The 24,919-nt window shown below is 36.5% G+C and overlaps 1 long non-coding RNA gene across 1 annotated transcript; it reads left to right on the top strand.

Moving 5' to 3' along the window:
- The first annotated feature begins 8,187 nt into the window (after positions 1 to 8,187).
- LOC120274492 lies at positions 8,188 to 9,298 on the top strand. Its single transcript, XR_005540939.1, has 3 exons — positions 8,188 to 8,272; positions 8,747 to 8,819; positions 9,136 to 9,298. It is a non-coding gene; the product is annotated as an uncharacterized LOC120274492 (long non-coding RNA).
- Positions 9,299 to 24,919: the final 15,621 nt, after the last annotated feature.

Here is a 24,919-nt window from a genome sequence, read left to right on the forward strand (position 1 = left end):
ATGGGACCTACTCCAATGCTTAGCAGGGATCTTCTTCATATAATCAAATGCACCTAAGGACATATTTTTTAGAGTGTTCATGGACCTTTCAAATGCAGGTATGGAGGTTGCTGTTGCACATGCCCATACTTGGTCCTTTAGAGCTTTGCCCTTAAAGTTTGCCCTAAAATTTGTGTGTGTATGCCTAACACAGAATCTATGTTCACAATTGGGAAACAATTCTTCTATGGCTGGTAGTAAACCCTAAGTTGGAGAATTTTATGGCACACCATCATCTCACACACAAATAATTAAGCAAACAATGTAATCAAAACAGGGAAAAAAATAAATTTCATTAGTTTACAATAGAAAGAATCAAGTCTTAAAGATAATTAACAGGACAACAAGTTCGAAGATAAGCAACAGGACAATCAATTAAGCAAACAATGTAATCAAGACAGGGTAAATAAATAAATTTCATTAGTTTACAATAGAAAGAATCAAGTCCTGAAGATAATTAATAGGACAACAAGTTTGAAGATAAGTAACAGGACAATCAATTAAACATAAGACATGCTCACACAGAATGGAAGAATAATTAAAACAATGTTGAAGTTAACTAACAGGACAAGAATAAAACTAATTGTTGCATCTAATGGGAAATAATTCACCTATCATGAAAATTGAGTGACCAGATTGTGTTTCAAACTGAGGTTGGGTGGTGACCAATGTGGAAAAAAACAAACTTGGTGACTAATTTGAAAAAAAAAAAACTTAGGTGACCTAGCATCATCCCAAATTGTTTTAAACTAATTCGGTGACAAGTTTGAAAAAGTAATGATATATCATCCATTTCAGCAAACTCTTCATTCCATTCATTGTGAATTAACCCAACCGATTAAGTAAATCATTTCATAATAGATGACCAAAATTGTTTAACATTGATATTGGGTGACCAACTTCAATACAAGTACAACTTAAGTAAATCATCTCATAATCTTGACTAACTCGGTTTACAAAAAATTCACAATGTCACATGGCAATGTAAATGAATTCATCATTACATACAATCTGAGACTTAAAAATTCTTCATACCTTACGCCTATCACTCATGAAGGCCCATCGATCTGCTGTCATGTATCCGAAGATCCTCCGCCAAATCTCTGTAAAAAACCATCTCCAATAATCTTTATTCTCCCTCCCGACGAGTTGCCCATGCAATGGGATAGGTGCAGTCATTTGCATCTATTCCCACTGCTGTCAATAGTTGGCCCCCATATTTCCCCTTCAAAAAACATCCATCAACTGAAACTACCCTCCTGCATCCTGCAAGAAAGCCCTCCCTGAGTGGTGATAGGCAAATGTACATTGCCTGGAATTGTCCTGCATCACACTTGAACTGAATAGTTGATCCAGGGTGGGTCTCCAACAGTTCCAATCTGTAATCATAAAGACTTGATATCTGTGTGTGCTCATCACCATCTATGAGCCTTATCACACACAGAAATGATAAGTAAGCATCAAGTAATATAATGCAAAATGGAAATTAATTGTAAGATATGAAAAACAGACAATGACAAGCAACTTAACAATCAATTAACTTAGGTGACTGAACTTACTTGATAGCAAAGCATTTTGCCCTATATGCTTTATTTCTGCTTATCTCCACTTGCTGATTGGTTTTCACAGCCTGAACTATCCCAGAAATCTTCCATGTTGGGTCTGCCCTAAACTGTTCTAGATATATTCTTGCAATCCATTCGGCATTTACATGTCTGTTGTTGTGCTCTCGTGAACACTCATGAGTTAGATGGCCAGACTTAATTTGTACTGTATTACTATCCTTGACCATAGGAGATGCACACAAATAAAAAGGACATTTTTTTTTACAGAATGCCTTGCACCTCTTCTGGGAGTTGGGTCTGAAGTTCATAACATATCGATTTCTAATTCCGTAATTTCGTACTGCTTCTTTAAATTGTTTGAATGACCTGAACTTCATTCCTATTTTAAATTGAGGGTTCTTCATGTCACATTCCTCATTAAATTCTGAGTATCTAGGCCTCTTACCCTTAATTCCTTCTTCATCTGTGGATGAACATGAGTATAATTCCTCGGATCCCGGTTGCTCTGAATCAGATTCACCTTGTTCAGTCCTATTTTTTGGAGGTTCACCAGCCACAACAATCACTGCCCTTGCATTCTCTGTACTGTCCATGTTGTCACCATCAGAATCCTCAGTAAAACTGTAATCTGAATCATGGAAATTACCTTCTTCTTCTTCATTGTTTTTCTTTCTCCTACCAAGGGCAAATACTTCATTGTCAAAATCACTATCTTCCTCATTTATATCATCATCAGCAACAGCTTCATCATCATTATCAGCATCATCAGTGTCATCATCATCATTATCATTATCATCATGCAGCTCATAATGATCCACTTTTGTGTCAGAAACAGGCATTTTACCACTATGAAATCTAGGTCCTTCAATAGACCTACAATTGGCAATCCTAACCGAGACATAGATCTCCCTGGACGTGCCTACATTCTTTGCCATGTCTAGTACATCTAGGTCATTTTTTATGTCACGCAGCCCCTGACACCCACTTCTTAAGTCAAGCCACCATAAACTACAACCAGTAATATCTATATGGAACTGCCTAGCCATGTTCAGTAGCTCAATCTTAGAGATCTGGTCAGCACAACAAAAATCTATAAACCCAGCAAATCCTACTTCACACCCTTGCTCATAATGAAATTTTATGGTGAACAAGTCAGCAGTGGGCACTGAAAAGAAAGTTAGACTAAGGTTATTTATTTCTCTCACAATTTCACAACATATCAATTGATTTACATGCAATTAAACCATGGGAAGAACACCAGTTAAAGCAATTTCAAAGTCCATTACCATGATCACAGGCTTATAGCAGTGTAAAAAAATTAATTAGAATGCATCACTTACTTATCAGGAAAGTCAATTGCCATTACGAAAACACCATAAAAAAAAATAAAGTAATCAAGGTTAGCAGAACAAATATTTACCATTTTCAGAACCATCACAACTGAACTACAACAATAAATAAGAAACACACCAAGACAGATTAGTCATCAAAATATTAATCATGCTTATGCTAACATCCAAGAAAAGTAATGCAACAATAGAAAACAACCCCACCAGGACATATTAAAAGACCAAATCACAACAGCAAAAATGAGAAAGTTAAACAATAATTAAGCATGCCTTTTGCTTATCTTCACAAAAATTAATAACACACCTATTGGTAAGATCCGTATTTAATTGCCACTCATAGCAGAATCAGAAACACCACAGAAATATTAATGTGCAATTGTTAAAAACAAAGCAAAAAAAAAGGCATGCCAGATATGTGCTTAATTATAAGATGTGTACTTAATTATAAGTTATAGCAGAACAAATGGACATGAATACACAACCTAGCAGACCAATTACTAATAAGCTTCAGAAAAAAAATCAGAAACAACACAAACCTGGAAATGTACTTTTCAAAGAAAATTAACAAAAAATGGCATGCCAATCTCATTAGGAAACTTGTTCAGCAACCCAGGCCAACCCCTACACCACTTTTTCATGAAGAAATCCCAGCAAAGGTTAACAAATTAGAAAACTAAAAATAAAAATACAAACAAGGAATCAAACAAAAACCCATAAATCATACAAACTAGATTAATAAATTCAAAGCAACAAAGTAACAAACACAACAACACGAGAGCAATAAACTAACCAGTACTATACTTCCCTGTCTGGGACCACAATAAAAGGGCACAATATCCTTCTTGGCATATGTAGATAGGAAAATATTATCTCTATATAAATAAATTATGCCATGATACCTAACAAACACCATTAAAACCTACAATTATAAAGGCTGACAAACATAAATCTTTCTTGGCATATGTTCAAATATATTATGCCATGTACCCACAAGACACCCTACAATTAAAACCATACAAATAAATTGTGCCATGTACCCACAGGACGCCAGACAATTATCTCTTTAACCTAATAATCCTCATCAAAACAACATTCACTATGAATGTCCTCATTGACAAAATCTACCCAATAATATCAAATCCAACCATGTTTATATGCCCATAAACTAATGTTGTGCAAATCTAGGATGTCTACGTTATAATTTAACAAAAAACCCAAAGTCAATTTGTTAGGGTTTCACGTAAGGACTTACAGTACTCTGGTGCATCAACACCTGTTGGTCTTCTTTCCCAGTTCACCGCCATTGCTGTGAAGCAAACTTCACTCGATCACACCTTGCTATGGTTGCAATGTTACACCGCCGCTGCTCAATGTTGGGACAATCTTCAGATGGAGTTTAGCAAGCCCTAAACTATGGAGAAGAAGCTGCCTATTTGGTCAAGTCTTGTCCACAGTCCATCTCTCGGGAAAGAAGGAGCTGACGTCGTGCCCCTTTGCGTGACGTGGCATGCACTGCTTCAACTGGCGAGCTTCACTTGACGTGGCGTGTCCAGCTAAGCCATCCAGCGTGTCAGGAGCAGCCTGACTCACTCTCTCCGGCAACCACGTAAGCAAAGGGGGGTGGAAAAAGACCGGGTGACCTGCCGGTGTGATAAAATCGAAACTGAGTGACCAAAAAACTTCAAATTAAAGCTGGGTGACCAATTTGCAAAAAGATGAAAGGTGGGTGACCTTTCAAAAAATTAACCCTATACTTTTGATGAAATGATGAGTTCCTTGTTAGCCCATGAAGCAAGACTTGGCAGGACCCCTGAAAAATTTAAGGAAAAAGCTTTTTAAGTGAATGGGGAGACTTTCAAGGGAAGGACAGAATACTCGGGAGGCCGTGGCAAAGGTAGAGGTGGTTTTCGTGGACGAGGTCGTAATGGCAACAGAGGTAGAGGCCAATTTGGTGAACCAATTAAGTATGTACAAGAGCTTCATTCAATGCAGATATTGCAGTAAATTTGGGCACAGAGAAGGTGATTGCTAAACCAAAGAGAGAAAAGAACAGAAGCAAGCAAATTTTACAGAGAAGTTGGAAGAAGAAAGTAAACTATTCATGGCTCAATCATTGCTTCAATATGATGTCAACAGCAAAAATGTATGGTTTTAGATAGTGGATTCTCCAACCACACGTCCGGAAGCAAGTTATTGTTTAAAGAGCTTGATGAGTTACAAAAAGTGAGGTTCGACTCGGGGATAACAAGCAAATGAAAGTTGAAGGAAACAGTACAATTGCCATCAAGTAGTGAATAAGGAATGGGACTCCTCTCAAATTGAGGGGCAATATCATTACTTGTGAACTGATCCTTCTCTCCTCCCTCACACCCCTCTCACTCTCATGCCTGCACATCCAAACAAGGGATTAAAGCCCATCAAAGCTTCATTCCCGCTCCAAGCCTACACATCATACGCCACCATATTCTCTTTATTTTTGTAATTAATTAAAATTTGTGAACAAATTTCAAACCACTCTTTTATCAATTCTAGTGCTAATTATATCCATAACTTTTCAATGCCTTTTTATGGGTATCTTCATGATGATTTGTTGATGAAAAGAAGAATATTTTACAACCTAATCAATTGAAATGAATATATATATATATATATATGAGGACCCATCATCTATGGACGTCCCTAGATTTCAAATTTAGGGATGTTCATAGTAGCCATCGGATGATAATTTGACGACTCTTATCATTATGAACAGTAGAAACATTGTTCTACAGTAATCATGAACAGTAAAAAAAGATATACAATGTTTATATAAACAATCAACCATCGGATGATGATCCAACGGCTTAGAATTAAAATTTCCATAGATTTCAAATTTAGGAACTTACCTAGATGATCTTTTTCATATATATATATATTAAATAAAAATTGGAAATTTTAAATATATAAGGGTTTATGGTGGTCATTTAGTTAATTAACATTGTCGATGCTCAACAGTACTGTATATGTGTATAAATTTTATTTTGATTTGTATCACTTATGTAATAGTCAAATTGATGCGGGCGTATTGAGGAGCTAGCCTGTGCCTTTCTGGAAAAATGAAACAGGTCCTAACAAGGGTATTTTGGTAATTTTTTGAGCAATAGTTTTTTTGGTGTTTTGAGGGCCCCACTTGATGGAAAACGGGTCAATGGTGTTTTGAGGGCCCCAGTTTATGCCCGAATCCCATCATCTTGGCCTTGAAAATAAAGATTTTACCGTTTTAGGAAAGATTTGATTTGATTATATCTTTGGTTATAAATCTCTGATTTATATGCCGTTTTGGGCATTAGCTTTATTTTGTTAAGTATTTTATTTTTCTGTTGTAAATTGTAAACTTGTCATTTTTGGAAAATTTTCCATTTGTCTCCATTTTAGGGTTATTTTACTGATTTTCTTTGGTCTATTTGTTGTAAGCCCTTGGGCTAAGTTGAGTAGTTGATTTTGATGAAATAAAAGTGTTTTTTTTTTGTTATTTTTTCTCTAAATCCCTGGATATTCTTTGACTAAATAGATTTAGATTTGTTACTTTTTTGTTGACTTGGATATTCTTAGACTGAACAAGTCTTCAACCCTATCTCCATTGCGTCACACATGGTATTGTAGTAATGTATTTCATATTTTAAAAATTATTTAATAGTGATATGGATATATTTTAATGATGCGGAAGATGATGATAAATGTCACATCATGCCACGTGATTAATTTGAAAAGTAATTTTTTAATTTTTCATATAATTAACATGCATCGCCTGCTATGTAATAATTTTAAAAACCTAAAAAAAAAATTTATTTGTGAAAAAAATTAAAATATTATATCTCTTTCATATTTTTTTTATATATTTAGAAAAATTTTAAGTAAAAAATTTATAAAAATTATAAAAAATTGAAAAATCTATACAATTTATTAAAATTAATAAATAATTTTAAAAATTATAAACTTTCTAAGTTTCATAAACTTTATGTAAATTTTAGAATTTTCCAAAACTTTTTATAATTTTAGATCATTTTTGAAAATTTTAATTTATTTTCTACGAATTTTGAAAATTTTAAAAAATACAAGATCTTTAATATTTTTATAATTAAAATATCAAACATTTATCTTTTAACAAATGGCGTGTGGCAACTGGCGGAACAAGTTACTAGCATGAATGTCCCTGCTTACACCATGGTTTCATCTAATAATGCATATCATTTTAAAAAATTAAAAAAATAAAATAAAATAAAATTACTTAACAAAATAAAGGAATATGAAAAACTAACCAAATATAAATTTAATCGATGAATTTAATAAAACAATAACAAATAATATTGGTAGAGTTTAGATTGGTTAATAGATCATATTGGGTCTATACCATAAAACCAAAATATTTCTCTATATATACCCTTATACTTTTTTCTTAATTGATATACAAACTATTTTTCCTATTCTCACATGGTAGTAGAGCACTAGGTTAAACTCTAGCTGCCACCGCTGCTACTCCAAACCTTAGCCTTCAACTTACTGCCGCCACCTCTACCACTAAATACAGCTCATATCTCACCATTCCCGTTGTTCTACGGGCACCTGGTGATGTTCCTCAGCCCTTATCAGTGATGCCCTTATCTCTTTGCTGAAGGATTTGTCTCTTCGTCATCATGTCTTCGTCTCGTGGGCGTGGTTAAGACCCTTCTTGTGATGATCGAGGAGCCGGCCGTGGTGATTGTCGGGGTAGGTTTGTGTGTAGTTTTTGTCAAAGGACAGCCCACACTGAGGAACATTGTTGGGATAAGCATGGTCACCAAGTAGTGGCTAATGCTAGTACAGAGGTGGTCAATCCGTCATAAACTTCTGGTGCTAAACAGTTACTCACTATTTCTCAGGTTGACTATGTGGTACCTTGTCATGATTTTTGACCTCATGCCTTTTTCAATTCTTGTGCTTGCATTACGGGCAAAATGGTCATTTTGCACTAGTGGCATCGTTGCATGATTGTACAGTAGTTTGTGTGTGAAAACCAACTGAAAATCAAGGGCAAAACAGTTTTTTGGACTCTTTTCTTTCTATTTTTCTAGTATTAAGGGCATTATGGTAATTTTCCTTATTTAAAAAAAATTGAAAAATTTGAAAATGAAAGGATAAGAAGCAACGTGGCTTGCTTCTTTCCCTCATCCTTTCTTTCTTCTTTATTTTCATTTCTTTTCCTTTAGTCGGCCGAGCACCCAAGTTTGAAAAACAATTCGCCGTTGAGTTTTTCCAATGAATCAACGCTCCTATTCTCTTCCTCTCATTCTCCTGAGCTTGGTAAGGTTTTGATCCAAGGTTTTTTAATTTTTTAATTTTTTCGTATTTAATAATTTTTAAAAATCTTTGAAACCCTAGAAATAAACTTTGGGTTGAGTTGTTTTTATGCTCAAATCGAAATCGGTGTCATTGTTATTCATTTGTGTGAATGTTTGTAAAGAAATTTTGTGAATTGGTGTTGTAAATTGGCAAGAAACCATTGAACAAGTTCCGGTTCACTGTAGCAAATTCGTTGTTACTGTAGCACAAAAACTTTACGCTTTTCTTGTATTTCTTTGGTCCAAATCGAAGCTCTTCTTACTTGGAATCCATTGGAACTAGTTTTACTTCAATTTGAGGTCGTTTGGGGTCCAAAACGACGTTGTTTTCCCCTAAAACCCTAGAGTTACATGTTCGACATATAACAATGCATTCGCATGCATTTTGTTTCCATTCTTGTGCTCATTGGTTCTTTAATTCCCTGCTTGATTCTAGGTGGCCAAGAATCCTCCAAAGGGAACGAAATCGCCGATCCATGAGCACGTCTCGGGACGAGATGTCTAGTTTTGTGAGTGGTTCAATTCGTAATTGCATAGATTTAATATGAGTTTTATAATATTTCTTTATGTGTTTCATAACATAAATTTGATGAGAAATCAAATTTCATTTTATATATATATATGGATATTTTGAGAATGGAGTTACTTGCCAAAGATGATTCTAGTATACTTATACATATATATCTTGAAAGAAGCATGTTTACATGTATACATGGAATATGATTTGATGTATATATATTTATTTGGACATTTGGATATTGGATTCCTTGAGTTAGAATCGGAAAGAATTACATTGTGACATTTGGATTTTGATGGTAACAACAGACTTTAGTCCGACACTACAGTGTGGGGTTCCACGGTTTGGCCTAATGGGAGGCGGCGTGGTCAACCCTGAGTTTTCCTTGGTCAAGAGATGCACAGAGCTATTTACAGAGTATCCTTTATGTGAGAAACCCGGGGTCACCACACGGGAATCTCAGTGGCCAACACCAAGAAAGGCAGCATTGTGAATTTTAAAAGTCTAAAACACCTTGGTGGTCCTGTAGCTAGTCGCGGCCACGATTAGCTTGGGAATTGTTTGAGGCCAGCCTGTATTTTGAGCGGTGCTCAATGTGTTGGAAACTTTGACTTACCTGTACTATTTCTAAATCATTGTGTTAACTGTTAATTCGTTGAATACTTTGAGCTACCTTTTATGTTATTATTGTTGTGGTAACTACTATTAGAAATGCTTTATTACTTTGAAATATCTATGCTATCACCACTCACTGAGTAACATCTGTTACTCACCACTCTCTTTTCTTCTTTCTCAAACTGTGACGTTAGACTGGGTTGTGCTGGGTAAGCAATAGACTAACCTATATTTTCTCTTTGTCTAAGTTAGTTTGCAGTGTGCATGCAAAATTTATGGATCCACTAGACTTGATCTTATGTGTATTGTTCCTGTATGTTATATTTATACTTTATGGTTATGATTGGAACCCTGGCTGGTTTTGTTACTGTTATTGGCTTCTTCTCTAGTAAGTTGTGCTAGCAGGTTTGCTTTGAGCCTTACGGCGACTAGGAGGTGGGGCGCTATAAGGTCCACTCCTTGTTGTCGTGGTGATTGCCACGTGCCTAGCTAGGGTCGGGGCGTGACATACTATGCCCGGTTCCAACAGCTACAGGGCACAGTTTCTCATACCATTGTCTATTTTCATATTTTCTCAGCTAATGCCTTTTTTGCTTCCAGGAACAGTTCCTAGATTATTGACGAGCGCATACTAATGCTTATCTTCAAATCCATCCATTAGGATCCTCGTGTCCTTAGTGAAACCGCCCGCATTAGCCACATTCTCCGCGTCGTTGCCAAGCGCATCCTTTGGTACGAGCTCAGCTTTTCCCATGTTTTAGGCACCCTCAACGCCTATCTCATCGATAACTTGCTCACCCTTCCAAACTCTTCTTCTTCTGCTACAGATCCCAATCCAGCCGTGATGAGTGTATAACATTCATGTATTTTAAATCATTTCGTACACTCATTTAACTTGTATTAGAATCATATTGGGGGATTCGATGCTAAATCTATTGTGTTTCACATTTTCAGGCTTAGGGTAGCACTTATAGATGAGAGAACCAAAACAAGCATTCTGAATCTTGAACGATGAAGCTGGAGCTCTTTCAACATCGTGTGGCTTACGGGCCGTTTACAGCCTAACTTACGCCCGTAAGCACTTTCCGAAGAACCTTGCATCCTTATGCCCGTAAGGAGTTCAAGGCCAAACCAGCCATAAGGATGCTGATAAGGATCATCTAGAAGAGTTTATGACTAGAGATTATTCCCATAAGGACAGTCGTAAGAAGCAATATAGTGAAGCTTACTATCTAGCGCTTACGGCCGTAAGCTGAATCGTAACACAAACAGAAGACCTAATGGATGGGACTTACAGCCGTAAAAGATGCCGTAATTCTCGTGATAGGGATGCAAGTATACATGCCGATCGCGTAATAAAGTGTGTGTAAGTGAAGAGTGTCAGTCCACAGTGAAGAAGGTGAATACTAGTAATGACTCCAGACCCAAAAAATAGCCTTAACAATTGAGTGATGTGTGTGTGTGAACAAAAGCAAATGAACATAAGAAAGTACGGGAGGTAATAGGAGAGAAATCAAGAAAAAAAGTGATGTCTGGGCATAGCCTTCCTCTAGAGTTATGAGGCACATGATAATAGTTGTCTGTACACGCAATCATATTTGAACCGAAAGATTTTCAGAAATATACAAAACCTTGATTTCTAAGGTAAAGTGTAACTGAATAGGTACAGAGTTAATACAGACATCCACACAATCGTATTAACACTCTATGAAATCTTATTTTGGACTAATGATAATATCTAAAGTAGAAAATCTTTCCCTAAGAGCAGAAATGTTATTTCTCCTAAAATGCGCTCCACATGAATGCAAAAAAGCACAGAAATTATCATCATTCCTTTTTGAAGGATTGTGGAAGATAAAGTCTCCTTAATATCCTAATAAAAGGTGCACCTACTATCCTCTCGAATTGCAATAAGTCTATGCTAGGTGGGAATTTCTTCTTGTCACGTAGTAATACCAAATATGTTTGCTAGGAGCCTCATTAGTAATCAAGCATTCATGCATACAATTAGACTCAAATAGATATAATTACAAATAAGAATCAATTAAGCATCAAAGATCCAACAACCAAAGTCAAGAAAATAAACCCTAGAATTCAACTATGTCTAAACATCTACAAATTAGCTCTCCATTAATGGAGGGAAAGCATTCAAGATACGAATAACGGAGGAAAACATGAAAGCCATGAGAATCCCCTTTTTAATCCCAGGATGAAGAATTTCTGGAGAAGCTTCCACACACGTCGCCAAGATAATATTGATGGCTACGATCTTTAATTTTCTTGAATATAAATACGAATCTCTTTCCAAATCGCTTCTTAAGTACTGGAGATTCATCTCTTTTCTTCCTCAACCTTGCCTCCAAGAATCACCCCTAAATAATAGAAGGATAGAATAGAAGATACAATAAAAATCCTTATAAGTTCTATATATATCCAACTACATACGAGTTGTTTACGGGCGTAAGGGCTAGGCCATAAGGGAGTTGGAGAAGATGGTCGTGTGCCTTATGGGACAGCTTACGGCCGTAAGCCCGTCCGTAAGGTCTTCTATTTCTATTGTAGTCCAACTTAGGGCCGTAAGCGCTGGACCGTAAGCTTCGGTGTTTTGCTCCTTGCGACAGCCCTTACAAGCATATGCTATGATCATAAGCTCCTCTAGATGCTCCTTACGGACGTAAAACTTGCCTGAAAGGTCTTCTGAATTGGCTCTGAATCCTCCTTACAGGCATAAGCATGCCCGCAAGGTCTTCTGAAATTAACTTACAACCGTAAGGACGATAGTAAGCTGCTCATAAGCCACCCAGTTTGCCTTGTCCATGCTCTGATGATGTCGAGAGAGCTCCAACTTCATTGTTTATGGTATGAAATACTTTTTTTGGCTCTCTCTCTCTCTCTTTCTCTCTCTCTCTCTCTCTCATCTTTTAGTGCTGCCCTAGGCCTATTAATGCACAATATACTATATTTAGCATCAAGTTCCACAATATGGTTCTAATACATGCTAATTGAGTGTACTGATTGATATGAAATACATGAATATTATACATGCATCAAATTCCACCATACTTAAGCTTTTGATCGTCCTCAAGCAAAAATAGACATTACAAACCAGGTGGAGAAAGTACAAGACTTCGGGTGCTCAAGAATTTAGGAGTTTCACAAGTGATTATGGTTTCCATAATACAATAATGCTAAAAAATTTAAGTCCCAAAAATAGTGAACACTCTATTCAAAATTATCATTGTGTGTGTTACAACTCTCTATGTCACTTCTTTCGACCTAGAGGGCTTCCAAAAGCAAACAATCACACAAAAATCTTCTTATGCACAAGATGGTAGCTTCACACATCTCCCAAGGTACCCCTTTCCCGTGAACGTTCAACGAGCAACTTTCACAATTAAAAGATGTAGCTCTTTCCACAACTTTTACTTAAAATACAGTAGCTTTTACTCACCTAGAGAGGCAACTCTTTCTCTTGTTAGGGCATATATAGCATTTGACTTGTCAAGAGTAGCTTCACACTTCTAATAGGAGTAGCTTTTTTCATATCTCAACTTTATTCTTTTCTATTTTAAAACAAATTCTTTTAAATTTACAAAAAAAAACTTTTATCGGATACAAGAAGTACAATGAATAAATCAAAAAGAAGTTCATCACGGTCTAAGTTGCTACAATAGAGAAGTTACATGTTCTAATTAGGTAAATAGCCAATAATAGAATGCACACTAAAAAAATAGAGCTCAAAATAGAATAAACTCATAAGTATCAACCCTAATACTAAGAAACCCCTCTATATTTCAAATGCACCATCGTAAGTCATACTTGGCATGCGAGAAAGTTAAGAATGAAACTTAAACCCCTCCCCCACACTTAATTCATACATTGTCCTCAATTTCTGTGATAAGAAAACATACAAGGCAATGTAAACAAGAATAAGAGGGGAGTGGAGTATGATTACTCCCCCGGTTCACATATGTCAAATCATTGAAGCTTGGAACTGGCCTAATGTGTCTTTTGTTGTGCCCTAGCAGTTTGGGGGTTACTCAAGGTTAAGAATTGACCCAGTGAGCATCCCCTTTATAATTGAGGATGATGGGTGTTTCATATAAGTCATACGAGGTATAAGGAAGAAACATTAAAGGTTAACAAAATAAAATAACAAAAATGGAAAATAAAATCCAATAATAGTAGCAAAAATGTACAAACTAGGCTGGGCTAACCCTTACCATAAATGATGAATACAAAGTCTGAAAACAAAATACAAAATGAAATAATAGAAAAATCAATGCTCAGTCGCGTCTGATGGAGCAAAATCTATCGGCAGATGCTGTGATAATGGAGGAGTCGATGCAGGATGAGCGGGAGTTGGAGGAGGGACCAATCGTGAAAGCAACTCCAAGGCGCGTCCAAGGTCGGCCTCGATCTGAGCCTAGGTCACAGTAATGTCTGTTGGTCCTCCTACAGCTGAACCACAGTAGCCCTCAGCTCATGATTCTGTGATCTGTGTCGAGGGCAAGATTCTGCGGGGTTGGCTGCACTCGCTAATACAGTGGCTAATGGTAAGGATGACTCAATGTCAGACTCATCATCTGACTCATCATCTGACTCCTCATCTGACACCTCATCCTCTGCCTCACCCCCATATGCTCGTAGCCACTCTATCTGACTGGGGGTGAGGACACATCTGGAGCCGTGGTGGACAACCATCCCCATCAGCTACAGTGTATCCATGCAAAGGGATGCAGAACCACCTACGATCTTCTAACACTGGAGCCGATCTTCCAGCCCCATACCCCTGATGAGTCGTGTGATGTATAGGTCGGTAAAGATCACACCCAGGAGTATGTGTCGACCCTGGTGAGCGATGAAGTCAGCCAGTGAGCAGCCCAGGTGGATGGGGCAATGCTCAACAAAGCTGAATAGGAATAAGAGCTCCTATCATCCCACCACCCTGGTGCCGTCGCCTCACCTTGGAAAAGATAGGGGTGATGACAGCGTGCACGTAACTAAGTGTTGGCCAAGTAAGGAAGGAGACCTTGGTGAGGCCTTGCTAGTAGCTCCTCCCACAGCTCAGATGCTGCCATACTCCCTTGGTGGTGACGCAAGGAGGAAAATTGATGAGGAGTTCCTTGTATTGTGGGGTGCTAATAAAGTTAGTGTCATATAACCCCATTAGTAGAGCGAACTTTGTACGTGTCAGTGACTGCTATTCCTCAAAAAACTGAAATTGGATCACTCTAGGGTGGACGAAACCTATCAACCCTCTATCTAACTCAAATATGCTGAGGACCCCGAAGGTGGTGTCACTGTACATCCGCATCTCCATCGAGAATAATCGGCTCCAACATCCCGACTGCATCCTCCTCCTAACCTCGATCTGAAGCCCTAGCTATGCTAGTACGGGTCAACCACCGTATGGGATTGGCCAAACCGCTTTGTCTTCAAGTGGATAAACCGCTCTTGGAAGTGAACCTTGGGAAAAGTAGAGGCCAAAGGGGTCGAGGGAGTTGATGTTTCTTCTGTAGCACCTGTACCCGAGGTGGATGGCTTGGGTCACTTACTCTTGGCCGGCCCAGAAGCTACTCTCTTTGCTTTAACCATCCTGCATAAGAAAAAATACAAAGTTTAGAATAAAAAAATATGAAATTTGAATAAAACAGGAATGCATACGGGAAGGATTACGGTCGTAAGTCTTGGGAAAAGTCACATTTACGACGTATTTACGACCGTAAACCTTGAGCTCAAGCCGTAAGGACCCCTCCTATACAACGGAGCTCCAAAATTTACAAATTTCGACCTTAAACTATCATTCAAGCATTGCTACACAATATATATTTATTTTCATTCAATAATTCAGATGAATGACTCCAGAATCATGAAAAATGAGAGTTACCTTTTTGACAAAAAGGAAAATGAGAGAAATGGCCGGTGAAGAGCTTTGGAAATGGTCCAAACCCGTATGAAAATACTCAAAAAAATAGAAAATGATGACGAGGGAAAGAGAATAGGAAGAGAAGAAGACGACGGTGAGAAAGATCCGCTGAAGAACAATTCGAAATGTAAATCAAAGGTCGACAACAACGCTAAAACCTAGGTTCTTATAGCCGGCTTACAGTTGTAAGCATCGACCGTAAGTCTCTCTGAATGAACAATTACCGGGTGCTTACCGCTATAAGGCTTGTACCATAAGGGTACATCTTCTTTAAAACCTAGGTTACGACCGTAAGAGACTTAGCATTGTAGTCCGTAAAGTTCTCGATCTTGCTCTTACTCTCAAGCTTACGGAAGTAAGATGCCCATAAGGAACCTAGGCTGTAATCCCCAGAAGGTTATTGGTCGTAAGGGTTTAAGATATACCCATAAGATAATCTGGATTACCCTTATGGCTTTACAACCTAGGTTATGACCGTAACAGACTTAGCACTATAGTTTGTAAGGTTCTCTGTCTTGCTCTTACGGTCGGGCTTACAAGAATAAGGTTCCCATAAGGAACCTAGGCTATAATTCCAAGAAGGTTATGAGCTGTAAGGGTTGAAGGTATAATCGTAAGATGCTCTGGATTACCCTTACGGCCGCACTTACTGGCGTAAGGCACCCGTAAGGAACCTTTAAACTATGATCTCTAGGACTTGCCTCGTAAGACTCTCTGAATTTCCCTTACGGGGTGGTTTACAGGCGTAAGATGCCCATAAAGCCCTCTATTTGAGGCTTACGGCCACGTTTAAAGGTGTAAGTAGCCCGTCAAAGTCTTGGAAAATTGAGTAGAGTTTTCCTTTCCTGCAATTAAGCTTAAATATATATAAGACTTGAGAAGCACATAATGAGTGTTTAGGGTCACAAGAATCCAACTAACATATGAAATTCATGACAAGCCGACCAATTTTTTGCAAATTCAAACAAGACTACAAAATTACAACTAAAGACTCAAACTAAGAAAAATATGGAAAAAAAAAAAAAAATCTTGCTTCGGTTGCCTCCCAAGGAGCGCTTGCTTAACGTCACGAGCTTGACATACCTAAAACACGTATGTCATGGAGGCTCAATGTAAAAGCATTCCTCCTGACCAAAATCAATGTCTCCGAAATAATGCCCAAGTACAAGGTCGGAGATAATAGGGAACTTACCAATGAAATTGACTGATTCGGGGGTTACCTCCTTACGTGAAGGTTTTCTCTTGCCTTTCTTTGGGGAAGTGACCTTGTACCAATGTTTTTTGCTCGTGTTTTCCTCAATCACAGTTGGTGTAAGCAAAGGGATGGTATCTTCAATGCGAGGGTCATCCAATGCCTCCACGAAAGGCTCCTTGTGCAAGATTTCCTGCACATATTCATCAACAATCGAATTAGTCTTATTAAGAAAATAACAAGTATCATCAAAAGTAGAAGAATGTTTTATTGCATCGGATAAAGCAAACATGACTTCCTCATCCTCAACCCTAAGTGTCATTCTACCATTACTAACATCAGTGAGGGCTAACGAGGTGGCTAGGAATGGCCTACCAAGAATGAGGGGCACTTCAACATCCTTATCTACATCTAAAATCACAAAATCTATCCAAAAAATAAATTTGTCAATATTAACCAAAACATCTTCTATGATTCCCCTAGGATGTCTAATGGAGGGTTCGGCTAGTTGCAATGTCATCCTAGTTGATTTAAGGTCACAATATCCTCGGAAAGCTGAAATCGGATTGCTCCTGGGAGGGCAAAACTTATCAATCCTTGGTCTAACTCAAATGTACTAAGGGCCTTGAGGGCGGTGTCATGGAACACCCGCTCCTCCATCCAAAACAATCAACTCCAACCTCTTGAATGCATCATCCTCCAAACCTCGTCCTCAAGCCTTAGCTGTGCTAGTACGGGCCAATCCTCCTAATTGCTCTTGGAAGTAAACCTCGGGAAAAGTAGGGGCCGAGGGGATCTGGGGAGTTGATGTCTCTTCTGCAGTGCCTATACCTAATGTAGATGCCTAGGGTCACTTCCTCTTAGCTAGCCCAGAGCTTCCCTCTTTGTTATAATGATCTTGCATAAGAAAAATACAAAGTTTAGAATGCAAAATGTGAAATTTGAATAAAACAGGAATGCTTATGGCCTGCTTACGGGAAGGCTTACGGTCGTAAGGCTCAGGGAAAATCACTTTTACTTTGTGCTTACGGTTGTAAGCTTCAGCCTCAGGCCGTAAGGACCCCTCCTATACAATAGAACTTCAAAATTTTCAAATTTTGACCTTAAACTATCATTGAAGCATTGCTAAACAACATACATTTTTTTCATGCAAACTTCCGCTTTTTTGTGAGTAGGTCCTTGAGAGACTTTGCGTACTTTGGCATTTGAGACAAGGTTTCAACAAATGGTACATTGATGTACAATTGCTTTAACAAGTCCATAAATCTATTGAATTGTTCATCCGTGCGATCATTCTTCAATCTTGATGGATAAAGGAGACGAGGAATATACTCCTTCACCGGTGGCAGTGTTCTCTTCTCAACATTTGGAGTAGGCTCTCTTTCCCTTGCCGTACTTTCAATAGCCTCAATTTTTGGCTCCTTTTCCTTCTCTATCACCTTTTTACTACCTGTCCCCACTTCTTTACCACTCTGAAGAGTAATTGGCTTGAGATGATCATGGGGATTGGCTTCAGTGTTACTCGGTAAGCTTTGTTGAGGTCATTTAAATACCAATTTGACGATCTGCCCCACCTAGTTCTCCAAATTCTAAAGAGAAGCCTGCTAGTTTATCATTGACGCTTTTAGGCTTTGGAACCGGTTATTAGACTGCTAAAACTTGATATTTGTACTCTGAATAAACTGAGTGAGCACTTCCTCCAATGCATACCCCTTATCATTCTGTTGGTGAGGGAATCCTAGCGGGGCTTTTGCTGGTGCCTTGATTTCCCCAAGAGAAATGAGGGTGATTCCGCCATCTTGGATTATATGTGCCATTGTAGGTTTTCCCTTGTTGTCGGAAGGCATTACCAACAAAATCTACTTGTCTGGTGGGGTTTTTGCGCCGATCTAATAATGGAGAAATTTATCGAGGCATGTCCTTTCCCACGCATGTCACACACCATAACTATAGCGGATTTCTGAGTAAACAAATTATCAATCTTTTGGTTCAAAGCTTCCACCTTGGCTGCTAGTGTTGTGACTTCACTAACTTCAATCATCTTGGGTGACTTTACTACTGATTTGCCTCTCGAATTTCTTTGATAATTATTCATGGATATTTTTTCAATCAACTACTTGGCTGCCTCCGGGGTCTCACTGCCAAGTGATCCTCCCGCTGCCGAATTAATGAGCTTCTGGGTACTATGATTGAGGCCTTGATGGAAAATATAGACTTCCATCCATTCAGGGAGATTATAATGCGAGCATTTCCTTAACAAGTCCTTAAATCCCTCCCACACCTCAAATAATGATTTAGTATCCAACTGTGCATAAGTTGTAATCTCTTGACGCAACTTGGTCGTTCTTCCTGGAGGGAAATAACAAGCCAAGAATGCTCCATAAACCGTTCCCAAATCTTGATAGATGCTCTTGGAAGGTCCTGGAGCCACTGTTTAGCTCTTCCTTTAGTGAAAATGGGAATAAGAGAGGTTTGATGGCATTGTCAGAAACGTTGTTAACCTTAAGCATGTCACATATTTTGAGAAATCCCCCAATATGACTATTAGGATCCTCGTCTGGTAATCCATGGAACTGTTCTGAATTTTGAACCATTTCTACAAACATAGGCTTAAGCTCAAAGTTGTTTGCTGTAACTAGTGGGCGTACTATACTTGACTAAAAACAATCAAGAGTGGGATGAGCATAATCTGAAAAGATCTTGCATATCGGTTCTTTTGATTTGTCATGGTGTCCAACTACTCTCCCTTAACACTCACTGTCAAAGACCATGTTTCGTTTAGTAGAGATGTTCTCAATCTGGTTCCAATCACTTTTTCTACATTGCTCTCGCCTTCTGCTAGTCTTAGTACTTTTCCCTAAGGTGGCATACACTAAAATCATATAAAAAAGAAAGAATAAGAAAACAATAAAGAAAAAACAAAAGAATCACAAAGAAGAAAGAAAAGAAATGGCGATGGATAATCAAGTGTTCCTAAAGTGTGCATAAGTGCAGAGTGTCGGTCCACAAGGAAGAAGATGAATACTAGTAATGACTCTAGACCCAAAAAAAAGCCTAAACGATCAAATGATATATGTGTGAGTAAAAGCAAATGAACATAAGAAGATACGGAAGGTAATAGGAGAGAAATCAAAGAAGAAAGTGATGTCCGGCCATAGTATTCCTCTAGGGTTATGAGGCACAGGACAATGGTTGTCTAAACATGCAATACTATTTGAACAGAAAGGTTTCCAGAAATATACAAAACCCTTATTTCTTAGGTGAAATGTAACTGAATAGGTGCAGAGCTGATACAAACATCAACACAATTGTATTAACACTCTATGAAACCTTATTGTGGACTAATGATAATCTCTTAAGTAGATAATCTCTCCCCAAAGAGAGAGATTTCTCCTAATCCGAATACAGAGCAAAAATACGATTTCTCCTAAAATCCGCTCCACATTATTGCAAAGAGTACGGAAATTATCATTAATCCAATTGGAAGGAATGTGGGAGACAAAGTCTCCTAGATACCCTAACCAAAGGTGTACCCACTATCCTCTCAAATAACAGTAAGTCTATGCTATGTGGGAATTTCTTCTCGTCACGTAGCAATACAAAGTATGATTGCTAGGGATTTCACCTCATTAGCAATCAAGCATTCAATCACACAATTAGACTAAAATAGATATGATTGCAAATAAGAAATCAATTAAGCATAAAAAATCCAACAACCAAAGTCAAGAAAATAACCCTAGAGTTCAGCAATGCTCAAACATCTACGAATTCATCCTTCATTAATGGAGGGCAAGCATTCAAGATACAAATAATGGAAGAAAACATGAAAGCTATGAAAGCCCCCTTTTCAATCCCTAGGATGAAGAATCACCAGAGAAGCTTCGACGCACGCCGCCAAGATGAGTTGACGGCTACAATTTTCAATCCTCTTGAATGTAGATCAGAATCCCTCTCCAAATCGCTCCTTATGTGCTAGAGATTCGTCTCTTTTCTTCGTCAACCTCGCCTCCAAGAATCACCGCCAAAAATTAGTAGGATAGAATAGGATATGCCATAAAAATCCACATAAGTTCTATTTATACTCGATTGTTTATGGGATGCTTAAGGGCGTAAGGGCCAGGCCGTAAGGGAGATGCAGAAGATGATCGCGAGCCTTATGGGATGGCTTATGGCCATAAGCTCCGTTCGTAAGGTCTTCTATTTGTGTTGCAGTCCAGCTTATGGCCATAAGCGCTGAACCGTAAGCTTCGCTATTCTGCTCCTTACAACCGCCCTTACAGGCGTATGCTGTTATCGTAAGCTCCTCTGGATGGTCCTTACGGGCGTAAGTCTTGCTTGTAAGGTCCCCTGAATTGGTTTTGAATGCCCCTTACGAGCATAAGCATGTCCGCAAGATTTTCTGGAATTGACTTACGACCTTAAGGATAACCGTAAACTGCCCGTAAGCCATCCAGTTTGCCTTGTCTTTGTTCTAATAATGCCGAGAGAGCTCCAACTTCATTATTTAAGGTCTGAAATGCTTCTTTTGGCTCTCTCTTTCTCTCATCTTTAAGTGATGCCCTATGCCTATTAATGCACAATATACTATATTTAGCATTGAATTCCACAATATGGTTTCAATACATGTTAATTTAGTGTACAAATTAATTTAAAATACATGGACATTGTACACTTATCAGTAATATATCATAATGTGAGAAAGAGAGATGGACGGGTTGAGAGTTTTGTGGCGTGAGACCCACATCATTAAAAGTACATACAAAAAAAAATAAAAAATAAAAAAAAAACCAATCAACTGGAAAGAAGTTAAGATCCTGTTAAGATTAATATTATGTAGATATACAAGTTATGCCCCAGCCAGTTATATGGAAAATTATAAAATATATATATAAGTTTCATGATATGGCCTGTTGTGCCAGATTTTCACACATCCACTGCCATGTCATTGAAATATATCCACATCAATATTAAATAATTTTAAAATATGAAATACGTGATCATGATGCCACATTAGAGCCACGTAAGCAATAAGAACCAAAATTAATTTTATAACCATCGAACAAGGGCCAGATATAATGCCCTTTTCTAAACTATAAACACTAACGTGCACTATATATACACCGTAATATCAGGGGCGGAGCTACGGTGCCTTTGCACATATATTAACAGTATATATATAAGAAAAAATAATAAATATACCCTACAACGATATATATTACATTCGACTATATTATACTATCAAACGATATTTATTATTATAATAAAATTATTAGATATGATTTAAGTAGTCTGAAAGGAAGTCATTACTTTGATCTTCTGTAAATTACTACATATAATTTTAAAAAATTATATTTTTAAAAAATATTTATAAAAATTTATTATTTAGCCACCTCATTCTGTATAAATTTGTATATAAAATTAAAAATCTATGTTTAAAAAAATATTTATAAATATATTATTTGATCTTGCCTTTTAACAAATTTAAATATATATAATATAAAATTATATTTTTAGAGGACATTTATCAAAATTATTATTTGGTCTCTCACGAATTTTTTTTTTCACTTAGCCCCTCTAAAAATAATTTCTAACTTCTCCCTGCCTAATATAAAGATCAATAGTTCATTAAGCCTAGGAGCATATAAAATTTTAGTGACATATGAATAAATTATAATATTTTTACTTGTCATCTCAAATTTTAAACTACATACTAATTCAAATAATAATTGTCTCCATATTCCCTATTTTTATTAGTTAAATTCCCTCCTATAGAGATGTAGCATAATTGCAATGGACCTGAGCTTTATGTAGCATTGTTGTAACAGGGCTGCGACGAAGCCAAGCTTTGCTATGTTCAAGCCCGGCTTGAGACTATTTTAAGCTAGTTCAAGGTAGAGCGAAGCCTACTTTGAGCTTTATTTATCATGTTGGAGGTTAGCTCATTTACCTATAGTAATTATATTAAGTAGCATAGCTACAATATATATAATAATAATAATACAACTATAGTTTTAATGTGCCGCAATGCGAGTGTTTGGTAGCCTTAACTAGCTAAGTAATTTGAGGTCCGAGCTCAGCTCACTTAATTATTTGAGCTCAAAGATCTAAGTTCAAGCCCAAGTAGAACTTTTTTTTTTTTTTAATGAGTTTTGATTGGTCACGAATTACTTGGTTCATTTATACTTGTGGATCGAATATATATATATATATATATATATATATATGATCAAGAACATGAAAATATCATATAATAATAATAACAACATTGATGGGAATCTTTCATAGATCCATGATGGATATATGACCACAGCCAATTACCCAGAAAAGATTAATCCAGAGTCGGGACATGGGCAGGGCGTGGACCATTTGATGATGACACCAACTAGAGATCAAATCATTGAGGAATATCAGTGCAAGGGAATTTGTGTTTTGCATGCTTTACTTTCCACCAGGATATTCATGCTCCGTTCATGTTTAAAGCTGTGCCACTCACATAAAAACAATAATATTAATCATTTTGCACATCTTTCCAAGGTTTGTAACACACAAAGAAAACTTCAATAAACTCATTTTTGTTATTTTTAAATTTTTCATAGATGATACTTCACCAGTAGACAGCCCCAGATAAATTATATAGTATAAATATCCGTTGATAACTATTAAATTATTATGTAACAGCTATTATTTATATAAATATTATACAAAATTATTATATATAATCATTATTTATATTGTTTAATATTATATAGAAACATATCATAGTTGTTGAATTTGCATCTAATGGCTACTATATTTTTAGCTTAGAAATCTAGAAATGTTCTTAGATGATGGGTTCACATTTTTATTTGCTAATAAATATATATATCAACTTACGGACAGTCTCATGATCTATTTGTCAATATATATATATATATATATATATTGATTTAATAACTCTAAATCCTAATTAAACTAAATTTAAAATTTATGGAAAAACAAATAAAATAGAAAAAGGGAAAAATTTGATAGACAAGACTGATTATATAAATATATATAAACATATATATTTATAACTTACATATAGATATATAATTAAAATTTTAAATACTTGTATATATAAAAATAGCTCTTTTAAATACTCGTATATATTAATGGTGTACACACATCTCATATCAATTAATTGAGCAATTATATATGAAGACTGACTTTAACTCTGATGGCATGCAAAAAAAAATTGGTGATAAATGATAGATTCGAAAGATTAGACATGTTGAGAGTAACTCTTCTTTTTGCCTCTTAATTCATCTCTTTACATTGTCGAATGAAAATCCCACTTGTTTTCTTCCATATGGCACTTACTTTATCAGTCGAAAAAAATAGTTAAAAAAAAAAAATCGTAGCATATATATATATATATATATATATATTGACGAAGGGTGATAAGTGTCGCCTCATAAAAGATTATTAAAAGAATAAATACGTATAAGGTGCACAAGTTACGAACTTTCGATGACTTAATACTCTCTAGAGATTTTTCATGTGACAATTGTTAATATGTGGGGCAGTTATGAACTGACACGTGTGCCCAAAATAATATCATATATCATAAATAATCTATTTTATCTTACAACTCTAAAAAAAATGAAAAATACGACTCTCAATAGAAAATCTAATGAATATTAAATGAATGATAATTAATAGTAAAATATATATATATATATTAGGTTTGTACAGTACTATATAGAACTACAGCACAAAAAATTTGGCCAGTGACTTTAATAAGCTTGGTTGTTATATATTATCTTTTATAATATGAAAATATATATATATCTATCTATGTATATAATAAAAGGTGAAAACTTTTCTTATTTTGTTCAAATGTTCATCCTTGAGAATTGATGATTGAAAAGCAAGTAAAATTCCAATTTTCTGCTGTGATGGTGTTGTCAGGAGTGGTCCATATATAGTGTTGTTCTCTAGAGTGATGGAAAACCACCAAATGTTTTTGATTGAGTTGAGAAAGCTCATGACCACCACGAAGAATGCATCTCTTTTCCGATGGAATAGGACAATTGGTTTGCTTCCAAGCTCAGACCACATTCATGGTTTGTGTTCATCCTTCCATTTTTTTTTAAATTTATTTATTATTTATTATTTATTATTTCCTTGTCAAGTTTGTGTTTTGGTCGGTGCAGTTGAATATGATGGAGGAGTTACATAACTTTATATCATTCATTGTCTCCCAAAATATAAAATAAAATAAAATAAAATACAATTTTTTTTTTTCATTTTTTAATAAATTTATATTTGCGCATCCAAATATACATATGTTACCATTTTTGCCAGTGATATATTTGTAATTGAGTATTTCTTTAGA

The sequence above is a fragment of the Dioscorea cayenensis genome, chromosome 13 (assembly GCF_009730915.1).
Source record: "Dioscorea cayenensis subsp. rotundata cultivar TDr96_F1 chromosome 13, TDr96_F1_v2_PseudoChromosome.rev07_lg8_w22 25.fasta, whole genome shotgun sequence".
NCBI lineage: Eukaryota > Viridiplantae > Streptophyta > Magnoliopsida > Dioscoreales > Dioscoreaceae > Dioscorea > Dioscorea cayenensis.